General features: G+C 40.9%; 1 long non-coding RNA gene across 1 annotated transcript; it reads left to right on the plus strand.

Moving 5' to 3' along the window:
* Positions 1-23,420: 23,420 nt before the first annotated feature.
* LOC127105880 (uncharacterized) lies at positions 23,421-24,806 on the plus strand. The gene is made up of 2 exons (XR_007795158.1): positions 23,421-24,198; positions 24,317-24,806. It is a non-coding gene; the product is annotated as an uncharacterized LOC127105880 (long non-coding RNA).
* Positions 24,807-26,109: the final 1,303 nt, after the last annotated feature.

The following is a 26,109-nucleotide window of genomic DNA, read 5'->3' on the forward strand; positions in this document are numbered from 1 at the left end:
ATAAGCAACCTATCCCCTGCTATTCAGTGTGTCTTCTGCTTTGCTCACACCACTGTGTTGATGCATTACAGATAAAAACCCAAGATCTTGTGCAATTGCATAGTTGAGTCAGTATCAAATGTGTAGAAGGGTTCCCACTTTCTGAACCCACACATTCTTGTCAAATGCTCTCCCTGGCCAGGGATAAGAGCAATGAGGCACACCCCTCATCTCCTTTCATCTGCTTCACCTTAGCCTCTCAATGGCAAGGTTAAGAGCAACCATCACCCATTTCCAGAGGTTTGTTTGTTGAGGTTGATATGACCCCTCGACTAAAACCTAGCCTTGTTTGAGCCCCTTGCTTGTGTATAGTGTGTGCTACCTGTGCTTGCATGTTTGTTTGACTTGCTTCCTGTGCAAGTTAGGTTTAGTTTAGAGTAATCCTTGTTTGCTCTCGCCCTCGTTGCGATCGAGCCTCTTCCTTTCTCTCGCCCTCGTTGCGATCGAGACTTTCCCTTTCTCTTGCCCTAGTTGCAATCGAGACCTTTGTCCCTCCGTAGCCGAACTACGGCAACTCTGATTCTCATGTTCAGATGAGATACGTAGGCACGAGATGCGATGTCTTGTCGAGTTTGACTAACAACTAACACTAATTCTTTTCTCTCGCCCTCGTTGCGATTGAGACCTCCCCTTTCTCTTGCCCTAGTTGCAATCGAGACCTTTGTCCCTCCGTAGCCGAACTACGGCAACTCTGATTCTCATGTCCAGATGAGATACGTAGGCACGAGATGCGATGTCTTGTCGAGTTTGACTCACAACTAACACTAACTCTTTTCTCTCGCCCTCGTTGCGATTGAGACCTCCCCTTTCTCTTGCCCTAGTTGCAATCGAGACCCCCCTTGCTTCCTGTGCAAGTTAGGTTAGGTGTGGCTTGCTTCCTGTGCAAGTCATGTTTAGGATAGGCTTGCTTCCTGTGCGAGTTAGCTAGAAACCTTAACTTAGGGACGACTTTGCATGACAACATCTAGGCTCGAGTCGTAGTCTCCCTAGTGTTGTGTCTCCCTCTGTTATCTGGTTAGGCTAGTCCTTCTTTTTTCCCTGTGTAGGGGAACTACATCGCCCTGATCTTCATACCAGATGAAGTATGTAGGCAGGAGATTGAGCTGATCTCTCCGGGCGCCCTTTTTTCTTTTTCAACCTTTTGTGTCTTAACCACCCTTGTGTGTGTTCTGGTTGGAAGCCGATGTAAGTCCATCAAGTGGCATTTGGGTTCCAGTGTGTGTGTGTCTTGGTTCGGATGCTGATGTAAGTCCAGTGATTGGCATTCAGGCTCCACGTTTGCCTTTGCCTTTGTTTGTTTGTGTGCGTGTCAGCCGAGCTACGAATGCTCTAATTCTTCTTTCGTCCGAGAAGATACGTATGCATAGGATGCGACATCCTAGCGAGCATGTGTCGTTTCCCCGGTCCGAACTACTTCGACTCTGATGTCTATGCCTGATAGACTAAGTAGGCCCAGGATGCGGTATCCTGCCGAGTCAGTCTTGTCTGTTTTCTTGTGTCTCTTTCAGCCAGTGTGTGTGAGTGTGAGCAGCGTTTTAGCAACCATTTTCCTTTCTATTGTGCGTGGATCCCGTCGAGTACGGCGGATGCGTAGGGGTGCTAATACCTTCCCTTCGCATAACCGACTCCCGAACCCATTCTCTTTGGTCGCGAGACCATGTTCTTTCCCAGGTTTACTCTGAGCGTTTCCTTTCCCTCTTTTGGGATAAATAACGCACGGTGGCGGCTCTGTTGTTTCTTTCTTTTCCCGCCGGTTTTTCGCGTGATGCGACAGCTGGCGACTCTGCTGGGGATACTAGAGAAGTTGACCTGTGCTGGTCCATCTTCCCTGAGCGAGTCTCTCCTAGCGCTCTCTAGGATAGGGTTTTGGTTGCTGTTTGCTGTTTGACTTATTGCATTCATGTTATTTATTGTTTGCATTTATTGTTTGCATTTATTGTTTGCATTTATGTTTGCATGCATCATACTGTCATTGAGCTGTCTCCTGTGCAGGTGGTTCCTCTGTTTTGGGGTGGGTGTTCTGAGTGAGGCCCAATACCCAGGCCTGAGTATACACCTAGGATTAGCGTGGTCTCATGTATCTTCACATGTTGTACGACATGATGAGGAGACATGTCACCACAGCCGGACGAGGTTCATTTGAGAGAGTCCTGCCGGGTGGAGTTATTCCGCTTAGGTCGGATTATCTCTTTTGGGCTATTGACTTCGGTGACCGTTCATTTCCCGGATCTTTGGTTTAGACGATCTCAGGAGAGCTACAATGGCACACCCGAAAGGGCAAACCCATTGAGTATCTTTGCCCGATTGTCGAGACCATCGTCCGCCTTAGGATGACCTTGTTAGAATTCACCTGTGAGGGGAGGGTTTGATCTCTACAGATACGGTTTCTGCCAGTGATGCTGTGATGGTGACTTTGGTTCAGCCGAATTTATGGACATTTATTTCTGGGACGCCGGAGTTCTGTCTGTGGTTTATCAATGGGTTCCGTTTATTTCGGATCCCCGGGTTGAATTTGAAAGTACCTGTTCAGAGGATCTGACTGTCATCCGTTCAGTGGATGTTCCTGTGATGATAGTGATGTAATCTCCGGTTCCGTTTATTTCGGAACTCCCCAAGTCGGATTTATGGTGACTTAGTCCCGATGACTGTGACTGGTCCAGAGATTTGATGGGTCTTCAGATGACTTGGTGGCACAGTGACCTGCATTCATGCATTTGCATCATATCATTTTGCATTCATCTGCATTCAAATCATGCCTGTCCATACTCAGGGTCCATTTTTTTATTTTAATTAATTGAAACTCAGGTTGAGAGACATCCAGATGTCAGAATGTTGTTGATAAAATTTTATTTGTCTCGATGAAACCGGAATCAAAGGACAGAATTTTCCTGGTATGGATAGACATTGCATGCGTGAGTCATACTAACATTTTTGCTGTTTTGTAGGTGTCAGTGACTAATTGGTGTGCATAGCTCTTCCGTTCAAGTAGCTCAGACTAATGGATCCTCCCAACGCCGATATCTTCAAGTTGAAAGAGATGATAGGGGAGTTGTTTAAAGCCGTGCAGGGACTCGCCTTGGGGCAGAAGGCGATTGCTGAGAGGTTGGATAGGATTGAAAGCTGGATGACAAAGGAGAAAGTTCAGGGGGATGTTCCGTCATCTGTGGTACAGAAATCCTCTGGCGATAGTCAGCTTAAGAAGGTCAAATCAGGTGGTATGCCTGTCCGAAAAGAGCGTAGTAAAGATCGTTATCACCCTTATGCTACCACTGTATCCACTCCTGTCAGCAATTCACCTGCTCAGCAGCAACAACTGCCACCTCAACAGAAGACACCGAGAGCTGAAAGCCAGGTGAAGAAAAAGAAAGAGGATCGTCAGTTTGAGGAACCACCCGTGACTTACGCCCTTCTGTTCCAAAGGTTGATGGATCTTGCTTTAGTACGGCCAAGGATATTGATTCCCCTAGAACGGCAGAAAAGGCCACCAAACTATGATGAGAATGCCAAGTGCGAGTTTCACTCTGGGGCACCTGGACACAACATTGAGGGCTGTAGAGCTTTTAAGCATGTCGTCCAGGACATGGTGGACTCCGAGACCATTAACTTGGCCCAGATTATGAAGGGGGATGTCAACCCTGTGCCCAGAAAGGGTCCTGTAAAAGTCAAGATGGTGAAGAAGGCCAAGAAAGGATTGGAGATGACTGAGGAGGATCAGCTAAAGGTTCCAATGGCTGTGGTCCCAAAACCTCTGGAGCAGGATGGAGTTTTCCCTGTTAGTGATAATTCTTGTGCGACCGGCACCATAGGGGGAAGTGTATTGATGAAAGACACGACCCAGAAGATGAAGGAAGTAGAAATGAACGATATAAGGTGTGGAGCACCCTGTCTGGCAGTTGAAACCATCCAGGTAGAGAAGGCCCTTGTTGCTGAGAAAGAGAAGAAGTTGTCCATTTCTTCTTATAAACAAGCTCTGGAAGTGGTGAAGAACAAAGAGGCCCAAGGCTGGGAAAGGATCATTGACATCGTGATAAAAGCAGACATGTTTGGGGTCGGTTATCAGCCGGGTCAAGATTCGTCTAGACCAAATAGAGGATGTCGCCCACCATACACCTTCGTCAGTGCAGGGATGTTGGATCCTGGTCACGCCCGTTCAGTGGGTGAAGACGACAGCGACCGCGAGCTTGAGGCGTGGATAAAGTCGTGCGTACCAGGCAACTGGAAGGCCTCCAAAAGCATCACTGTCACTCATCCAGGAGTGTAGTATTTCTGTGTTTTAATCTTATTTGCATGAAAGCCATACGTTTTGCCCGAAGCGTACTGGTCCATTGTAAGGGCCACCTCATGTTTCATTTTGCAATTTCTGCATCATTAATGAATGGATGTTTTTTGTAATTAAAAGCAGTGTTCCCTGTCTTTCACTTATTTTGCAGTTTTAAAAATAAAAATAAAAATAAAAATGGCAATGTTTTTATTCTCTTTCCTTTTGATTCATTTGGTTCCGACCTTAAAAGGGATTCTCCTGAGCTCATCGATAACAATTTGGTTACACCTCTATATGACTTCGACAATCCAAGCTATCATGCCGAAGAAGAAGGCGCAGAAGATGGTGATCAGCTGGAATTAGCCAGGTTGTTGAAACAAGAGGAGAAGGTGATTCAACCGCACGAGAAGCGAGTCAAGTTTGTCATCCCAGGTACCGCCGAGGTCAAAAGGGAAAGTTGAGGCCGCTTCAGAGGCAAGTCGAGAACAGAATGGTAGCCCTGTTAGAAGAGCAAGTTGATACGTATGCCTGATTGTATCTAGATACACCAGGGCGGAATACCAATGTCATGGGGCACGAGCTACCCTTAAGAGAAGACTGTCCTCCAGTGAAGCGGAAACTGGTGCTGAAAGATGAGAAGGTGTATGGACCACCAAGATGTGAACAGAGCTAATCTGAAGGATGAATTCCCGGTACTTCACAATGAGGTATTGGTTGATTATATAGCTCAGGTCTTAGTGTTTATCTTCATGGATGGCTTCCTGGCCAAGATCAGATTTGAATTGTTGCCAGATGATATGAAGTAAACCAGGTTCATCACACAAGGGGCACCTTCTTGTTCTAAGGAGATGTCGTTCAATATCGAGAAGGCCGGTGCCACGTATCAGAGGTCTACGGTGACTTTGTTTCATGATATGATTCATCGTGAAAGCAAATGCCATGTTGATGACATGATGGCAAAGTCCCAAGCAGAAGAGGGGCATCCGATGGATCAAGTTGTTTGACAGGTAGAGATAACTCATACTGTTGAGTTCGAATTAGCGCACTTAGGGAGTGCTGTCCAGCAAGCTGCCGAGGCATGTTGTAAATCAGAGGAATCGAGGTCGATCCTACGAAAAAAAAAAAAAGAGGATAAATCGTAGGAACTTCTGATTCTGATGCTTCCCAGGGGGATGATTGTTAATCTGGTACTCGGCAGCCCTCGAGGGGTCTATGAGGTGCGTACTGAGTCAGCATGACTAGTCTTGTCGAAAAGAGTATGCAATTTACCTAAGCAAAAAGTTTATCGACGGTGAAACAATACACTCACTGTTCGAAAAAACTTGATGTACTTTGGCATAGGCTGCTCGCCGACTGAGACAGTGTATGCTGATTCCTACCACTTCGTGGATATCCAAAATGGATTTGGCTAGGTGTGTTTGAAAAGCTAGTAGCAACCCATGGAAGGTTATCAACCAAGGAAGTTTGAGGTCCCTGATGAGGACATCTCGAGGTACTCAAATCGAAAGATTGAGAGTGACCGATCCCGGAGGAGGGGCCTGGCCCTGAATCCGAACGGATTCCGATGTCTGATGGGGAAGTTAAAATGAATGAGGTAGTGCTTCCCGAATCACAGTTGGTTGCACCAACAATGGTGGCTGAACATAAAGTCTGTATCCTGGGTACCAAACCTTGGGATGTGCATCTACCTAGGGGCAGTGTCTTCCTCACAGATGTATGAGAAATCAGAGAAGGCCAAATGGATAAGGACTCGGTATGACACGTTTGACCCAACTGAGGAAGAGGGTTAACAGTTACTTGTCATGGGGCGTTGTACCCAGCGAATGAAGCGCATTGTTGACTGAGAAGTGTGACCTCGAGCGTACCACGTGGAAGAATTGGTTGAAAAGGATCCTTCCTCCTCAAGACGATCGTGGGGCAAATGGATAAACAGTTATGAGTGTCTCATTCGTGGTCAAGAAGGTTTTCTCAGACCAAGCCATGTTGTTGATGACCACGGATGACGACGATTTCCATCCACTATGAGTGCGGACGCAGTTAGAAAATACTTCGTAAAGGAGACCCGCTGGACGAAAAGAATGAAGAGTCCAGGCAAAAATGGGCATCCCGGCGAACCAAGAAAAAAGAGAAAGGTTCGGGCAAAAATTAGGGATATAAAAGAAAAGAACTGTACACCCGGCAAGTTGAAAACCCGCAAGGGCGACTTGGGCAAAAAAGGGTATCCCGGTGGACTGAAACCCGAAAGGGCGGTCCAGGCAAAAGAGGGAATGAAACGAACAACTGCGTCCAGCATGATCGTTTTTGCTCATGATGACTTGGATAGTCTCCAACAGAGATCGATTGAAAGCGTCTTGTTCAGAAGACAGAAAGTGCGGAAAGTCTTGAGGACATATGGGGTGTAACCGAGTTGGAACCCGATGAGATCACGGTTCCGCATTGCCAATAGGATAAATTTTTTCCTTTGTGCGCAATCACCTCTTTCCAGGTTTTGCTTCTTGTGTGTTGCTCAGTTCTGAGCCATCTTTTTGTTTCAGTCAATAAAGTGTGTGTTCAGTCAAATAGTTTTGTTTTTGTTTTCATTACCGCTTTGATTACGAAAACATCCGTTCGTTTTGATAAAGAATATTTGCATTTTGAAACATAGAGGTCCTTTCCGATGCATGCTTGTGAGATTAAAATCTGGAAATCTTACTCGGAAGTTTTGAGTGACCTAAGTGTTGAAATATTGAAACACCTGAAGGCATACCTGGGGCACGCTTTTATCTGACGATTTCTGATGCAGGTACTGTTAGATATCTTCATTCACTTACTGGTGGTACTGTGAACCCTTGTTGACAAAAATCCCGGCAGAGCCTGATCAGGGGCAAGGGATAGTTGAACGGTGAAAGGACAGTGAAGGATTACGACGACGGTTCTGGAAAGTTAATCAAGAAGACTCTTCAAAGTCTGACGATTGGAAAGTTTGTCTGAATACCAGGAGTTCGATCTCCGTGGAGTACGGACGAGATTGGGAATACAAGACGATGGAGCAGAAAAGTCATGAAGCGTCTGGAAGTTCGTAAAAGAGGAAAGCCGACACTATGGGTGGACGATGGATGCCGCTGTTCGGCGACTCGACAGGTGTTCCGTGTCTAATAAGCTGTATTTCCCCAGTAGGTGTGAGAGTGTTACCTCCATAACAGATTCGAGATCAGTGTCTCCTCAGCAAGCCTGAAGGTTGCCGTATCCCCAGCGAAGTTGTAATTGTTTTCCAAGTCTGAAGTTGTCTTCCCAGCAGAGGTTGTGTTGATGGTTTTTCCCCAGCAAAAGTTTGTCTTTCCCCAGCAGGATGGAAGTTGACATGGTTATAGGATCCCCAGCACAGTTCCTGGAGTTCCCCGGTGTTGTCTCTGGAGGAGACGTGTGTTTATGCATTCGTCATTTAGATAAGCATAGCATATCGCATCATTAGTGCATAGCATTTCCATGATCATGGGGCATTGTGTAAAACAAAAAAACAAAAAAAAAAAACTCATGCATCAACATTGCAAACATATCCATTAGTCCTAGGCCGTGGTGACCAGCCGAGCTCAGGTTGTTGGAAAGAGTTTAGCATCGCGCCATTGGATCGGTTTCAGAATTGGGTTCATCAGCATGATTGGGAGGTTGGTGTTTTCCCAACAAGTGATTCCTCAGTCGAGTGGGTATCCCCAGCAGTGTTACTCCCCAATTGTTAGCGTCTTGCCAGCTTGGGTCTTTTTCCTTAAGCAGATATGGGTGTGTCTGATCTCTCCATATAGAGTCTACCCCTTAAGCAGAAAGTGTCAATCTTTCCTGCCATTTCCCCACTGAGATACATCCTCGTGGATGACGGTTGCTTCCGTTCCCTCCCTACACGGGATGGGTTTTCCCTATTGAGTTCTTTCCTCATTAGGATGAGTCTTGTTCAGTCTGCCTTTTTGGATCGATCCTAAACTGGCTCCCCGTCGACTGTTTCTTGTGCTTCCCTGGGGCATAAATGAATAGTTGCTCACTAACCAGCACTCATTCATCTTATCCTCAACGGAATTTGTGGGCCTCTACCTACGAACCGGTAGTTGTAAGTCCTATTGTCGTGGTTTTCTACCTACAAGCTGGTAGTTGTAAAATCCCACTTTCATCCCCTGGCGGATATGGTTTGTGGGCCTCTACCTACAAACCGGTAGCTGTAAGTCCTATCTTTGTGGTTTTCTACCCACTAGCTGGTAATTGTAAAATCCCACTTTCATCCCCTTGTTGGAGTTAACCCTTTGTGCTCATCCCGATGATGACTGGTTACTTTTCCGTGGTTTTCTGCCTACAAACCGGTAGATGTAATCCCCTCTTTGTGGTATTAATGGTCTTGTCCCCTTTGGATACTTGCCTTGATCAAGCAGTATTGTCCCCATTGGGCCTTCCCTTTCCTTTTGGATATTTGCTCCGAGTTGGCAACTTCATCCTCTTTTGATTGGTCATCTTTTGCATACCTAGTCCTGGTACCCTGATGCCTTTCTTTTCGGTCGATTATTCATTTAACAACCTACAACCCGGTTATGGATAATCTTCCATGCGAGTGTATTATCTACGTTTGACGGCTATAGATAATATGTCTCATGTTTTTCCGGTATTCAGACCGAAGAAGTTTCCGACGATCAGGTCGATGTACTTATGATTTTCCGGTATTCAGACCGAAGGAGTTTCCGACGATCAGGTCGATGTACTCATGGCACTCAGGCCAATTTTCCGGTATTCAGACCGAAGGAGTTTCCGACGATCAGGTCGATGTACTCATGGCACTCAGGCCAATTTTCCGGTATTCAGACCGAAGGAGTTTCCGACGATCAGGTCGATGTACTCATGGCACTCAGGCCAATTTTCCAGTATTCAGACCGAAGGAGTTTCCGACGATCAGGTCGATGTACTCATGGCACTCAGGCCAATTTTCCGGTATTCAGACCGAAGGAGTTTCCGACGATCAGGTCGATGTACTCATGGCACTCAGGCCAATTTTCCGGTATTCAGACCGAAGTGGCGTTCAGGCCAATTTCCGATTTTCGAATCGAAGAAGTATTCCTCCTCTCCGTTGGTGTCGATAAACGTCGAGTTTTTCCCAATCATCCGTTGATGATTTGGTTGTGTTCACTCTCCCCAGTAGAGTTTCCTCCTCTCCGTTGGTGTCGATAAACGTCGAGTTTTTCCTAGTCATCCGATGATGTCTGGTTGTACCCCTCTCCATGCAGAGTTACCTCTCCGTTGGTTTTGATAAACGTCGAGTTTTTCCCGATCATCCGTTGATGATTTGGTTGTGTCCTTCTTCCCTAGTGAAGTATTCCTCCTCTCCGTTGGTGTCGATAAACGTCGAGTTTTTCCTATTCGTCCTATGACGTCTAGTTGTACCTGTCCCCATGTGGATTTACCTCTCCGTTGGTCTTGGTAAACGTTGAGTTTTTCCCATTTCGTCCGTTGACGTATGGTTGTATCTCTTCCAGTCATTCATTAATGTCTGGTTACCTCTCCGTTGGTCTTGGTAAACGTGAGTTTTTCCCATTTTCGTCCGTTGACGTATGGTTGCATCTTTTCCAGTCATTCATTAATGTCTGGTTACCTCTCCGTTGGTCTTGGTAAACGTTGAGTTTTTCCTAGTTGTCCGTTGGCATCTAGTTGTGATTTCTTTTCCCATTCATCGTCGTTGCGATGTCTGGATGTGGCCGTACCCTTTGAAAACAAAAAAACAAAAATACCCAGTAATAAATATCAAATCCCGGTGGACGATTCCATTGGTGGATCCCCGCTTGTGCAAATTCTACGGTTCTTAGTATTCAATCCCTGTTTACCCTGAAAGTCTGACAGCCATTGCTATCATCCATTCGGGTTCCCAGCTGATTGAATAGGGGCAGCTGTAGCACCTCAAATTTGCACCTATCATTGTACATACATTCTCATATTAAGTCATAACATAACATGGTCCACTGCATAGCATTGCATTGTCCCAGTTGCCTCAAGTGCAAGCCAATCAAGAAATTAGGTCAAACTGATCAGGAGATCAGTCAACCAAGCAAGCAAGGGTGTTTCTCAAGGAGCCAAGGCCCTAGGGTTTGTCCAACATGTTCACATGACTTGGAGGTCCATTTGAGATGTTTAAGTCAAGGGTTGGATGTTCAGAAGTCATCAGTTCATGCACAGTCAGCCAGAAACCCTAGAAAAGTCAAAGTTGGTCAACTGTGGTTGATTTTATGGTTTTGATGGATGGATTTGGTTTGAGAGAGCTTACTCATGTCCCAATAGGCCTCATATATCATGGCAAACACTATCATTGAAGAATTTGAAGCCAATCAGAAAATTTCCAAAAATAGAAACTGTACCTATAATTTTAACTGCCAAAAATGGAAACTTCTTGATCCCAAACTTACATCATGATACAAGCTTCAAATGAATTTTTGCCCAACATGAAAGTTGAAGATCTTGTTCTCCCATTTCCAAAAAGTCCAAGAACTCTCAATTCCCATGCATGGTTGTCAAGATATGATCAAATCATTTTCACAAAATCTTGAACTTCAAAAGGCCATATCTCTCAAACCATTTGGCCAATTTTGGTGGGGTTTTTTCCTACAAACCACATTTCATCTCCTCTTTCCAAAAATATAAATTTCGTGAGCCAAAACATTGCCAATCAAAATGGCATTTTTGAACCTAGCACATTTGAGTTTCAAGTGAGGTGCATTTTTGAAGTTTTGATTTAAGTGTTTTCTATCACATTAGCCATTGGGAATTGGTTCAAAACATGATTTCTGACTTGCCAAAGCCCAAACTCGGGCAGACCTACACCTCCATATGCATTTTTGGTCAAAATTAGCAATTGTGCAAATTGGTTCATTAGAGCAAAGTTTGATTAGCACATGATTACCAATGCTTAAACAGAAATATATAATGATATTTTCTGTCATTTGAGCAACCCTAGCAGCCATCTAACCACAGAAATCCACTCTCTCTCAAATTCCATCTTGCTTGCATTTTCCAAAATCAGTCAAAAAGCTCCAAAGAACTCGAACAAGCCATTGTTTATTCACCATCCAAGCATCATTGTGGACACTTTGCAACCATATTTCCCCAGCTGAAAGCTCCTTTCCTAGCACTGTTTTCAAAGAGCTCAGCCATGGCAGATTGATATTCTAGCAAGAACAAGCTACATTGAGCCAAGATTACTTCACCATTCAACTTGTGGAGGCTAAGTTTTCCTCTGTTCGAGCTTATACAAGCCAGAAAACACCCGAATCTTCATCTGCCTTGCAGATTTGGTACCATTAGTTGCTTAAGTTCTTTGAACTTGCTTTGCTTTGCTATTTAGCAACTTGCTTGAGGTATAATTCCTAATCTTCATGTAGTCTGGAAGACCTGGCCTGTTACTTGGCCAGGCAACTGTCTGAAGTCCTCCTTAAGAGGCAATGCTTGTGTATGTTTAATTTGTCCTTGTACAGAGTCAAAGACCTCCTAAGTGAAGAGGCAATTGGCAGAACCAAGGGATAAGCAACCTATCCCCTGCTATTCAGTGTGTCTTCTGCTTTGCTCACACCACTGTGTTGATGCATTACAGATAAAAACCCAAGATCTTGTGCAATTGCACAGTTGAGTCAGTATCAAATGTGTAGAAGGGTTCCCACTTTCTGAACCCACACATTCTTGTCAAATGCTCTCCCTGGCCAGGGATAAGAGCAATGAGGCACACCCCTCATCTCCTTTCATCTGCTTCACCTTAGCCTCTCAATGGCAAGGTTAAGAGCAACCATCACCCATTTCCAGAGGTTTGTTTGTTGAGGTTGATATGACCCCTCGACTAAAACCTAGCCTTGTTTGAGCCCCTTGCTTGTGTATAGTGTGTGCTACCTGTGCTTGCATGTTTGTTTGACTTGCTTCCTGTGCAAGTTAGGTTTAGTTTAGAGTAATCCTTGTTTGCTCTCGCCCTCGTTGCGATCGAGCCTCTTCCTTTCTCTCGCCCTCGTTGCGATCGAGACTTTCCCTTTCTCTTGCCCTAGTTGCAATCGAGACCTTTGTCCCTCCGTAGCCGAACTACGGCAACTCTGATTCTCATGTTCAGATGAGATACGTAGGCACGAGATGCGATGTCTTGTCGAGTTTGACTAACAACTAACACTAATTCTTTTCTCTCGCCCTCGTTGCGATTGAGACCTCCCCTTTCTCTTGCCCTAGTTGCAATCGAGACCTTTGTCCCTCCGTAGCCGAACTACGGCAACTCTGATTCTCATGTCCAGATGAGATACGTAGGCACGAGATGCGATGTCTTGTCGAGTTTGACTCACAACTAACACTAACTCTTTTCTCTCGCCCTCGTTGCGATTGAGACCTCCCCTTTCTCTTGCCCTAGTTGCAATCGAGACCCCCCTTGCTTCCTGTGCAAGTTAGGTTAGGTGTGGCTTGCTTCCTGTGCAAGTCATGTTTAGGATAGGCTTGCTTCCTGTGCGAGTTAGCTAGAAACCTTAACTTAGGGACGACTTTGCATGACAACATCTAGGCTCGAGTCGTAGTCTCCCTAGTGTTGTGTCTCCCTCTGTTATCTGGTTAGGCTAGTCCTTCTTTTTTCCCTGCGTAGGGGAACTACATCGCCCTGATCTTCATACCAGATGAAGTATGTAGGCAGGAGATTGAGCTGATCTCTCCGGGCGCCCTTTTTTCTTTTTCAACCTTTTGTGTCTTAACCACCCTTGTGTGTGTTCTGGTTGGAAGCCGATGTAAGTCCATCAAGTGGCATTTGGGTTCCAGTGTGTGTGTGTCTTGGTTCGGATGCTGATGTAAGTCCAGTGATTGGCATTCAGGCTCCACGTTTGCCTTTGCCTTTGTTTGTTTGTGTGCGTGTCAGCCGAGCTACGAATGCTCTGATTCTTCTTTCGTCCGAGAAGATACGTATGCATAGGATGCGACATCCTAGCGAGCATGTGTCGTTTCCCCGGTCCGAACTACTTCGACTCTGATGTCTATGCCTGATAGACTAAGTAGGCCCAGGATGCGGTATCCTGCCGAGTCAGTCTTGTCTGTTTTCTTGTGTCTCTTTCAGCCAGTGTGTGTGAGTGTGAGCAGCGTTTTAGCAACCATTTTCCTTTCTATTGTGCGTGGATCCCGTCGAGTACGACGGATGCATAGGGGTGATAATACCTTCCCTTCGCATAACCGACTCCCGAACCCATTCTCTTTGGTCGCGAGACCATGTTCTTTCCCAGGTTTACTTTGAGCGTTTCCTTTCCCTCTTTTGGGATAAATAACGCACGGTGGCGGCTCTGTTGTTTCTTTCTTTTCCCGCCGGTTTTTCGCGTGATGCGACACTATGCAAATGAAATTCATGTCATGTAATGGTATGCTTGGAAAATACATGTTATAAGGATCAAAATGTAAAAAGAACCACTCATTTTGGAGTTTTGGTTAAAAAGTTATGTCCATTTGAACTTTTGAACACACTTTGCCATGATTGAACCATATCTCCTCAACCACACATGAGAAATTCATGATCTTGAACTTTTTGGAAATGGGAGAGAAAGATCTTCAACTATCATGTTGGACAAAATTTCATTTGAAGCATTCTTGATGATGTAATCTTGAGTTGAAGTTGGTCCAAAACCTTGCCATTTTTGGAAAGTTCAAATTATAGGTCACTTGCTATTTTTGGAAAGTCTTGATCTGACTTCAAATTCTTCAATGTTGATGTTTGAAATGTCAAATGAGACTTGTTTGAACATGAATGAGGCATCTCTAATCACTTCCCACCTCCAAATCCACAGTTGACTTTGCAGTTGACTTCTGTTTACTTTTGTGGGTCTCAGATGAATTGCACATGCACTGATGAGTTCTGAGCCTTCAGCACTTGGCCAAATTGCTTCCAAAGTGATCCTTGAATCATGTGAACTCAATGGAACAACCCTAGGGATTTGATCTCATGGAGAATGCTCTTGTTTCCTTGCACAGTTGAATCTCCTGACCAGTCTTGCCTGATGAGATGCAATGGACTATGCAATGACAATGCAATGTTAATGTGATGTTAATGACCAAAAAATGAAATGTATATACAAATGGGAGGTGCAAATTTGAGGTGCTACAATAGGCAATAACATACCTATTGGAACCAGATTGAAAAATAGGTTGATTCACAGTTGGTGGAACCACTGTCTCGACTGGGGTCTCAACAGTAACAACAACATCAGCAGCAGAGGTAGTCACCGTAGTAGCACTGGTGACGATAGCAGTAGCAGGGTTAGTAGAGGTAGTAGCCTTCTGTGTCTGAAGGTACTCCATGATGGTTTCCATGTTTCCTTGGAAAATGTCCATTTTACCTTGGAATTGAGCCAAGGTTTCTTTGACAACAACATTATCATATTCGAGATCAACCATGAGTCTGGATTTGTTAGCTCTGGTATAGTATCTGTGACGAGTCATTATAATTGCTTCAGAAAGATGATAAGGTAAGCATTTTGTTTTTCGTAAGCCAAAAGCAAGTGAATGCGTGGATGCATGAATGTATGCAAAAAATCTTAACATGTATATATTTTTTTATTATTTTTTTTAGAAAAATTTCTAGGGAATCCTTGAGTTTTGTTTATTATCATGAGTAATCACAAAGCATAAAGACATAGATAATAGATGAAGAAAATAGCAAAGAATGTCTTTTTATTCAATATCCAGAAAAGAAGTACAAATACAAATCATGAATCTGCCCGTCGGGCTACAACAAACTCAACTTTAAGTCTATCAACCACCAACCTACAAAAAGAGATAAAATGGAATACAACCCAAGGAACATTATGCGAAAACACTACATCAATGGCTTCCTTCAACAATCCTGGAAGGTCTTCCATGGCATGGTTAGCAAATTGGGTTAGGCGTGCATGCCTTTCCCTCCAATACTGCGCATCCTTGAGAGGATTGTGCAATAGAGTGTGATCAGGTCCATCTATGAGGTCTCGCAAAAATGTCTTCTTCTGATCCAGGAGCCTTTGAAGGTGACCACTATGCCTCTCCCAATGATCAGTCTCTTGCTTGAGCAAATTAGTATCATCCAGATCTTTATGTGCTTGATCCTTCAGCCCTCGAATATCTTCAAACCTCTTGTCCAGTTCACTCTGGCATTGAGAAAGAGTAACTTCTAACTGCTTGACACGACCTTGTTCATCTTTCAACCCCTTCCTGCAAACCTCCAATTGGTCTTGAAGCTTCTTGATTTGATCTTTATAGTTGATTTCCAGTTTGCTTGCTTGATATTGAGTTTCTACTAATTGCTTCTTCTTGGCAGATAGACTAACATAAGTTCCCTTCATTGTTTCGCCTACCTGCCTCCTCTTGTACAACTCAACTTGAATCTCATTGTCCGCTTGAAGTGCCATATCTCTCTTTTGATTCAGATTGAACCTCATATTTTCCTTCTCCAACGTAATCTTACCAAGGTTAGATCGGAGATCAACATTCTCTTTCTCTAATGCCTTGATAATATCCTTCAGCTTGTCAACTTCAGATATAGGATTAACAGTGAGTTCGGGAGGCCCGATGCTCTTAGATGGATCTGGTGGAAACGACAACAATATCTCTTTAACCATATCTTTAACCCATCGAGTGTAAGCTTCCCTAGCTATGCAGTTCTTCTTACCCATTTTAGTTCTTCCTTGAGGACATATCTCTTCACAAGCCTTGATAATCTTCTTGAGTAACTCTGGACTATCGACCCCTTCATATAAGACAAAATCTTCCACATGCTTGGAATCAGGTTTGTCCATCATCGGGTATCCCAACTGACGTAGTGCCAATATCAGATTGTAGTTGATTCCACCTTTTGTACCGAGAAGAGGTACATTAGGGAAACCACCATAGTTGAGGATGAGTTTAACATTGTCGTATCTTCTAGAGTACTAGGAAATATCTTCAGCATTCAAGGACATGATCCTTTGAGACCACTTCAGATTGTCTTTATTCTCAATGAAAGGACCTTTGCTGGGTGGATGCAAAATAAACCATCTATACAGAAGATGAATACAACATACAATGGTTTCCTTCTTCTTCTGAGTCCTGACGTGGATAGAGTAGTAAGTATCAGCAAGAAGAGCGGGAACATGATTCTTGGTTAGAAATATATGGATAGTATCCAGATCCACAAAGTATTTAATATTGGGGAACAATACAATCCCATAGATGAGTAAAGCTAGAATAGCATTGAAAGTCACCCAGCTTCCAGCGTCGCCAAAAGTAGTGGCCTTATCTACCAGAAACTTCGAGGCAAAACCATGAATTACACCTTTAAGCTTGAGGTTAAGCTCCACTTCCTTCTTATCCAAATGGAGGGCTTCAACAATAATATGAAATTTAGGGAGTTCTTTAGTGCAGACAAAAGAAACTCGATTCTTAATCCCAATCCCCAAAATATGAGAGTATTCTTCCAGATTATCTCAGCGGAGGGTTATAAAATTGCACAAGAGTGTGAACAACTATGGTGTTGACTTAAGTATTGAGAATTCCTAGGAGGTTGCCATAAGTTTTCTTGAACTCCTCTTTGTTTTCAAGAATCAGACGTGCCCCAAGTCCTTTCAAAGCTTTCAACTACAGCTCCACAAGCTTGTAATTGTAAATGCCTCTTCTGTTAGAAGTCATACTCTATCTCGAGTACTCAATCAATAAACTGGGCTCTTGGATTCCTGGAAATGCATATGCAACAAAAAAATGTTTTTATTATGATGTGATGACAATGTATGATGGAATGATATGCATCAGCATAGATTCAAAGCTTTGGCATATTCTGGATGATTTGTACATTATGTTTATTATAAGTTCAAAGGTTCGATGTAACATGAGAAATAAGGTATGTAGAGTCTATGGTTTCTTGCAAAAAAATCTCATATCCCCCTCACAGGTGTATACTTTTCTCCAAAGGGGGTCCCTAAGAGGTCTTCTTGAGTCATCGACTCAAAATAAAAATACCCTGTCGTAGCGAATTCTTGCAGATCAAAAGTACTTCCAAGTGAATCTAGTATGGGTGTGGTTCTCGTGACAACCTAACGCACGAAACTTAGGTGAACACGACTATCCACGAGTCTATCCTGTGTGTATGCGCAGCTCGAATGTAGAGCTTTTCTCATGTAACATCACCCCGACCCAACAATAACACATGTATAGATATCCAGAATAATAGAGCATGCAAATGCAAAGCAGTAAAGAAAGCGATAAATAGTATAAAGATAAAGCGAGTAAAGCAAAAAGATAAATACCTAAAGCAAGAGAAGAAAACAACCAAAACTAGGCTCGACTTCTTTTAGCGACTAGGAAGTATTCTAAGCAATGAATAATCCTCACCAGAGTCGCCAACTGCAGCTAGCAGAAATATACCCGAACGCGTCATACGCTCGAAGGTAGAACATAGTCGCCATCAAACTTTATTTATTCCTGAAGGAAAGGGAAAACATCGATAAAACCCGAGGGAAGAGAAATGGGTAAGAAAGTCGGTTATGAAAGGGGAAGGTATTAGCACCCCTTACATCTGTTTTACTCAACAGGAACCCTTTTGATTATTTTATGCTTAGATGAGTGTTATATCTAAAGATTACTCGCTAAAGAAGGAAAGAAAGGAATAAATAGAATGCTCGGAGAGGATTAGGGCCTTCATGCATATGTATCCTTATAGTGCAATAAGGAATTCAGAGCTCCATAGTTCATAGAACTAATGGCGGGAGATGAAAAGAAACTGTGATAACAAATATGGTTTGAACCAAAGAATTATGTGGTTTGACTTCAAAAGGAATGAAATTTGAACCAGAGATCAAAACTGGCATTAACCAATATGTAGTATAGCCTGAAGCATTAATCATTATAAGGTACGGTCGAAAACAAAGAGAATTAAGTGTTTGGCATCAAAGGAAAACATTTGTCGGTTCAAAGGCAGACACTGGATGAAGCTCAAAGAAATAATGTATTTGGCTCAAAGAGAGAGTATATCACATGAAGTGAATGATTGATAGTAGGTATTGAATGAATGTAGTGAATAGTGAATGGAAAATGAATGGTAGGATAAGAGAGTAATAATCAAGGTAGAAAGAAACTGAATGATTTGGTAAAAGTGACAGAAGGGTATGGTTTGGAACCAAAGGTAAGGGTGTATTAGAATCCATAAAGGAAATAGTATTTGAAACCAAGAGTAAAGGTAGCATTAATTGATATGCAGTATATCTGAAATATTAACCACTATATGGTATGGCTGGAAAAAAAAGGAATTAAGTGTTTAGTGTAACACCTCATTTGCAATTATTCATTTTTATTGAATCATTTAGGAATTATGTGTGTAAGGTGTGTTTTGATGTATTGATGGATTGGGTCAATTAAAAAAGTTAAGTGGTGTATAAATTAATGGAATTATTTAGAGTTCTTTTATTAATTAAATAATAAGGTTATTTATTTAATTAGGTGAATATATAATAGAATAGTTAGCATTTTAATTATTATTAGAAATAAATAGAGAAATTGATAAAAATAAGAATTGGACCAATTGTGTGAATTGAGGAAAGTTTGTGGTAAGAGGAGAGAAGTTAGAATTAATTTGGGCAATAGTAGTAATTAGGCAAATGTAAGGAGATTACTGTATATTCTAAAAGTTGGGAAAATTAGGTTTTTAGAGAAACCATTTGATAGTACGTAGAATTGGATAGCAAAATAGGAAAATGCAAGGTTGGCTAGAGGTAGAAGAAGAGGAATTCAAGAGAGAATTGCATCACTTGCTAGGAATTCAGGTAAGGGTGGAAAATTATTTCAATAATAAGGGTATATTCATGAAGGATAGGGTAGAAGAGTCCTTAAACTCCAATAAGGCGTTTGGGATTTTACTAAATTCTGAATTTTTATGATACCTTGATGTTATATGTTGTGATTATTGATGATTTTTGTGCATTATCTGTGGCTGTATTTTCTGTTTTGAATGTTGGGATAATTTCACCATTGTTGAGAGTTTTGAAGGTTTATGGAATTGATAAAGTTATGAATTATATAATTTAATTGATGTAAATATTTGATAAATCGTAAATTTGATTTTTTAATCATTGGATAAGTGTTGGGTTTCGAATTCTGAGATCAGGACTTTTTACGGAATCGAAAAATTTAGGAAATTGAAAATGACGTAACTCGAGCTCTATAGCTCTGTTTGACGTGCGGTTCAAAGCGTTAGAAAGCTAATGCGTAGTACTATCTCATGGTGATGTCTTAAGAGGCTTAACATGATGTATTTAACATTGAATTAATTGATAATGCATTATTATTATAGATGCCTTAGTTGTTATATGGAAGTTGTTTATGTGAAAGTTGTAATTATCGATTTTCCATGTTTTGTTGGTTGTCAGCTACTATTAGCTGTTGTATGATGTTATTTTAATGTCAGTTGCTGATTTATCATGATTTCAATCGTTATAATGTAGTGATTAATTAATTATGAATATATGTCAATGATAAATGATTGATTAAACATGAATAATTGTTGTGTGACAATAATGTTGTTATGTCGGTGTTGCTATAATGATGTTATTAAGATGATTGTGTTGATTTTGTTGTGTTGTTATTTTATGATGACAATACGAACATGATAAAATTATGTTGATGATGTGGTGTTGATGTTGGCATACACGGTAAAGAGTGGACCGATGTGTATGTGTTGATGATATTGTTATTGTTGTATGTTGGGAGTCATGCATCCATGTTGTTGGAACTTCAGTTCTATTTATTGGGTGAGCCTCAATCTTATGGTGATGGATTGGGTGCGAGTAGATAATTCCTATTATGGGGGATTAGTAAAGTGTTTCCTATGTTGATGGTAGCGATTTTGGTGTGCTCCGGTTCCAAGAGGGAATCGATACTATGGTGGGGATCATGGAGTGAAATGAACCTGGGTGTTCATATTTGGTACCACATGCATGTCGAGTCGGCGTTGAGTCCATTGCATAAGTGTTACATTTACATTGATTATGTATGATGTTGATGATAATTGAGAAGTTGTTGTGTATGATGTTGATGATAATTGGGTGTGATAATTAAAATATGTTATTGTGAATAATTATGTTAAGTGCAATCTATCTTTCATGCTATGCCTTTTGTAATTGATTGTGATTTCTCACCCCTTCTGTTTGATTGTTGCCTCTACATGGGCATCGTGCAGATACCAAGGAGAAGACCCTATTGAAGTAAGTGGAAGTAAGCTTTGTAGTGACTTCCATTAGTTGTCGTTATGTAGTGGAATTCTGCTCTGATCATGTAACATCAGGTTGGGGTCGAATGTTTGGATTAAATTATAATGTTTTATGATGAATCATATTATGTTAAATATTTTAAGTTGTTGAGTTGAACTATTTACGACTCTTTATGATGTTTTTAAAATTGAAGTTTAAGATTAAATGTTGTATGCTCTTCTACCTTCTTTGAATGTTGATGTTGAATTCTGCTACGATGATACCTAAATGAAGGTGAACATGCGATGACAGGTTAATATGTTAGTTGTAACCTGTGTTACGGGGCATAATATCTTATCTTTGATGAAGTGTGACACCCTTGTGTTGGTGATTGTTTAATTAATTATGTTAATTATAGGTGGGGTTTAAAAAGGTGTTACATTTGGCATCAAGGCAAACATCTCTTGGTATAAAGGTGGACTCTGATTAAATCGTCCTAACAGGGTATGAATGGAATTCCAAAGAAAACAATATTTTGTTTCATAGAGAGACAATATGTAACTGGTGAATGGTTTGTGATTGAAGATAAATGATAATGGATCATGAAATATATGAATGGTTTCCTAAGGCAGAAGAAAGAATAATTATGCTCGCCAAGGATTCGCATCCTCGTGCCTACGTATTATCATCATGCATTGAGAAAGTCAGAGCTCTGTAGTTCGTAGAACTACGAAAAGAAAGACAAAAGAGATTGGAAGTGGTGAAAAGTATAACTTGCACCAAAAGTCAATGGTAGTATGAGAACCCATAAAGGTAAATGAACTTTGAACCAATGAGTAAAGGTAGCTTTAATCAATATATGGTATGACCGAAGCATTAGCCACTATATGGTATAGCTGAAAACGAAGAGAATTAATTGTTTGACATCAAGACAAACATCTATTGGTTCACAAGGTGGACACCGATTAAATCGTCTTAAAAGGGTATGTACGGAACCCAACAGAATTTGATATTTGGTACAAGGGAACAATATATTACTGTAGGGAACAAATAATTTGAAACCAAAAGAGAATGGTATACTGAATCCATGAAGGAATAAACTCTGAACCGAAGAGTAAACAAGCATTAACCAACAAGTGATGGGGCCTAAGGCATGGTATCACTGTATTGGAATGACTAAAAAAGAAAGGAATTAAGTGTTTGGCAATAAGCCAAACAACTCTTGATTCACAAGGTGGACTCCGATCAAATCGTCCTAAAAGGATATGAATGGAATCCAAAAGTATAAGGTATTTGGTTCCAAAAGGATGGTAATGATCAATGAATGAGAGAGAATAAATAAATGTGAATGAAGAATTAATGATTAGGGTGCTCGAGGAGAATATGAATCCTCGTGCCTACATATTATCACCGTGCAATGAGAAAGTCAGAGCTCTATAGTTTGACTGACTACGAACAAAGACAACAAGAGACTGATAAGGAAAAAGAAATGTAAATGAAAGATGAAGAAGACTTGGAAGTCATTGGATATGAACCACACTAAAGTCTATGAGTAAAGGTGGATATGATGAGCAACTGGGTCATTTGTCCCGTACCCAAATATATTCATAATGAGTTAAGGAATTCTCCACTCTCATTCCTTCTTTAATACTTAAGACTCGTGACATGTGATTCTCATCATAACTTTCAAGTTGATGAGGAAGAATCCTTGTTGCTCTTTATAATGATGAAGACTTATCAATAATTTGATTCGAATTGCACTAAAGTCTATGAACAAAGGCGAATACCTTGAGCAACTGGGTCATTCGTCCAGTACCCGAGGATACCCTAAACAAGGATATGAATGCTCCACTCTCATCATTCTTTGTTACCTTAGGCTCATGGAATACAACTTGAATCATAATTGATAAGTTGCTGATAGAGGCTTCTGATTGTTGCACTGTTGCTTTATAAAGAGATACTTGACATTCATTTGATTTAAATCGTGTTAAAGTCTATGAATAGAGGTGAATACAATGAGCAACTGGGTCATTTGTCCTATACCCAATGATATTCATAATGAGTTAAGGAATTCTCCACTCTTATTCCTTCTCTATTTCTTAAGGCTCATGTACACAATTTTAATCTTGATTGACAAGCTCTTGAAGGAACACCTTTGATGTGCTTTGCATAGTCCACTACTTGATTTGTATGGGATACCTTGATTGGAAATTTGAACTTGAGGTCTTGAGATCCACAACATTACAGGAACTACTCTTACCAAGTGATGAAAGGACTTTTGATCACTTGAATAGACTGAGGGATTATACACAATCAAAGAATTTAGTTAATCAAAATCTCGTTTGATCAACTTAATCAAAAGGAATGAATTAATTGGTAATTATGTACCACGTGTCTAAAGGTTAATCAGTTAATAAGATGATTCACAAGTCCTAAGCTAGGGGAATATACAAAGGTTAGGATCAAATTAATCAAAGGAATCAAACATCAAATATTCACATGGAAAACAATTGATTAAAATGGCCAATTAAATCTAAACCAAAACCCTAATCTAAGGGAGCATGAAATTCCATGATTTTTCTAAGACCCAGGGGCAAATATGTCAATATACATGGATTGAATTAATGTAGATTAATTTTCTATATCAAAGACTAATCACAAATTCAATTAAAATCTAATTAAACTATAATCAAAACCTAATTAATACCTAATTACATGATTACTTACATGATTAAAATATTAAAGCTAATCTAATCAAATCAAGCAATAATTCACAAATTGATTTCATGTTAAAAATTGTAAAAAACAACAATTAACATGTTAAAATCAATTAAATAATTAATGAAAATCTAAAAAAGAAATTAAAAACAAAGGAACAGGGGTGCATGGGACAGGATGTGGGTGCAGTAAGCAATTCTGGGCGCCGAGGTACAATTCCATAGGCCCGTTTTGAATCCAAATGGTGGACAGGGGGCTTAAGCCCAAACTAAACAAAAGCCAGGTCCGGGCCAAAAGATCCAGGTCCAACGTGGAGTTCTTCCGGATCCAGCACAAAACTCAGCGCCGCATATGAACGTTCCGATCCCAATCATCTTGACCTCTTTTTCGCGTAACATTTGAAGCTCCATCGAATTCCAAGCACCAGACCGAAGCCGAAAACATCTACGCCATAATCATACTTGTATCCTTCATCATCTTCGTCCTCAATTCAAAATACTCACACAGAAGCCAAGAACAACTTTGTATGCACATCCAAACTCACGATCGACTAATCCACCAAGGTCAAGTTGTTTCCACCAATTCGTGTATGCACGCAGACTTGTGAAGCAGTGCAGATTCGTTCAAGAAATTCACGTCGGTTACAGAAATAAAGAGCATAAGAATACTCACCAGATCGAAATTGGGATGGAGTGGATCTCCGGTGACTTCACATGTAATGCTTTGTTCTCCTCTTTCCTCGATTATCCACTGTTTGTGTTCTTTCCTCGATCTTCTTCTTCCTTGCGTTCTCGTTGATTCGTGGTGAATGCAGAGAGAGTGAATTAGAGAGGTTGAGAGGGAAAAAATCAGAGTTATTTTGAGGGAAAGAAAACGGGAATGAAACTCAGAGTGAAGATTCAATTTATACTTCCTCATCCCAAATTCTGTTAGAGAGTCATATTGAAATGCATATGGAATTTAACATAAATTCCCTGGAAATGAGAAAATCTGTTAGAGGTTAGTAGTGTCATTGTACTCATGATTTCTGTTAGGATTGAGTTAGTTGGAGATTCAAAGTTAGTTAGGGATTTTTGTTAATGAATTTTGAACTGATAGTTTTGTTTGTTATAACTAGAAAATGTCACGAGCTGTTTACCGGTGGATTCTGAATTCAGTGTTCTGTTAATGGCTAATTGAGGGCCTGATGTTAGCAGGGCGGAAACTCTGTAGGATATGTTATGTTATGTTGAAAAGAAAAATAAGGCCGGGTTGTTATGATTGAAGGAATCTGACTGGTTTTGTTTACCACAGGTGCAGGGTTAAGTGCAGGTCTTGCACTTTTATGAAGGAGTTTCATTTGTGTGTAGGCTGGAAATACTACTGTGAATCAAAGGCCATGTATTGCAGCTGACAGGACTGAGTTTAATGTCAGGGACTTTAGGTTATGGGTTGGTTAATTGCCTTTCTTTTGGAATGTAAGATTGTAATGTACGTATTGCTATGGAATTGTATGTATTTGAATGGAAAGTGTGTATTGAATTGGATTTGTAATGGAAAGTTATTTATGGATGAAAGTTTTAAAATTCTATGGAATTGTATTTGAATGGAAAGTGTATTGAATGCTATGTTACTCTTTCTTTGAATGTTGGATTATGGACAAGTTAATTGAATGGTTGAATTTGAATGGAATACAAATTGCTATCTTCTTGAATACTTGGCCATGTATGACCATGTTATATGCTTTTGGATTAATGGTTATGAACTTGAATTGAATGAGAAACAAAAGTAAATGAATTATTTGGCTTGCTAAATATAATGTGAATTGAACCAAATGGCATAGGGAATGGACATGATCAATGATATCAAGATCAAGATGATATGGACCTAGGAATGAATGATTGACTTTGGTTAACTAGTTAACCAAAAAGTCAACTGTAGATTTTAAACTAGGTTTTTTTTTTATGTAAAATAGACTTGAAAATGTACATATGATTTGTAATGTAAACAAGTTTTGGATGAATATGACATGGTTTAAATGAAACAATGATTTATGTTCAAATGTTAAGCAACATGAACTAACATGATCAAATGGACTAAAATGCATGGATGAGCCACTAATGAATGATCTACAATGCCTTAATAATCTTAATGTATTAAAGACAAACTAAGGGCCAAAAGACCAATGCACTAATGCAAGCATGAATCCAAGAATCAATGACCAAGGACTGATGCATTTGAAAGTACCAAGAGACCTAAGTCAATGGCCTAAAAATGGCTATGTATGAGGTATATGTGGATGCTTGACCCAAGCCTTGAGTCAGATGAAATCTCAACCATGTAGTCATGTAGGTTAACTGGATGATTGCCATGACCACATGGGGTATTTGATGATGGATACGACATGATATGGTGGTCAAACACCCCATCATAATGAATTAGGGTTTCAAATAAACACAAGGTGAAAGGTCAAGCCAATAAGGAACACTAGGACCAAATCTCCATGATTAAGGTTTCATGATGGACACCCTTTAATCAAGGTCTCTAAATCAGGCACGATGCTCCACAAACAAGTTCCCAATGTATGGGCCCCCGATTAGGGTTTAGATCGTCAAGATAAGTCCCAAAGAGTAATCACAAGGTTCCATAGAAACATCAATAAAAATTAGGGTTTTGCTCCCTAGAGGAATGCCATGATGAGGTCCTCTTGAATTCATGCCTCAAAGATCAAGCAATTAGGGTTTCATTCCCATGATAAGCATATGAAGATCCATGCCATACTTCTAGGTTTTGAACCACAAACAAACCCTAGCTTTGCAAGTCACATAACTTTGAATCTATGGTGATCAGTTAGCAAGTGTCAACATGAATGCATGATGCATATGAATGAAGCATGAATGTGTACAGATGAATCTCTACAAAACCTACATC

Source organism: Lathyrus oleraceus, chromosome 7 (genome assembly GCF_024323335.1).
Source record: "Lathyrus oleraceus cultivar Zhongwan6 chromosome 7, CAAS_Psat_ZW6_1.0, whole genome shotgun sequence".
Lineage (NCBI taxonomy): Eukaryota > Viridiplantae > Streptophyta > Magnoliopsida > Fabales > Fabaceae > Lathyrus > Lathyrus oleraceus.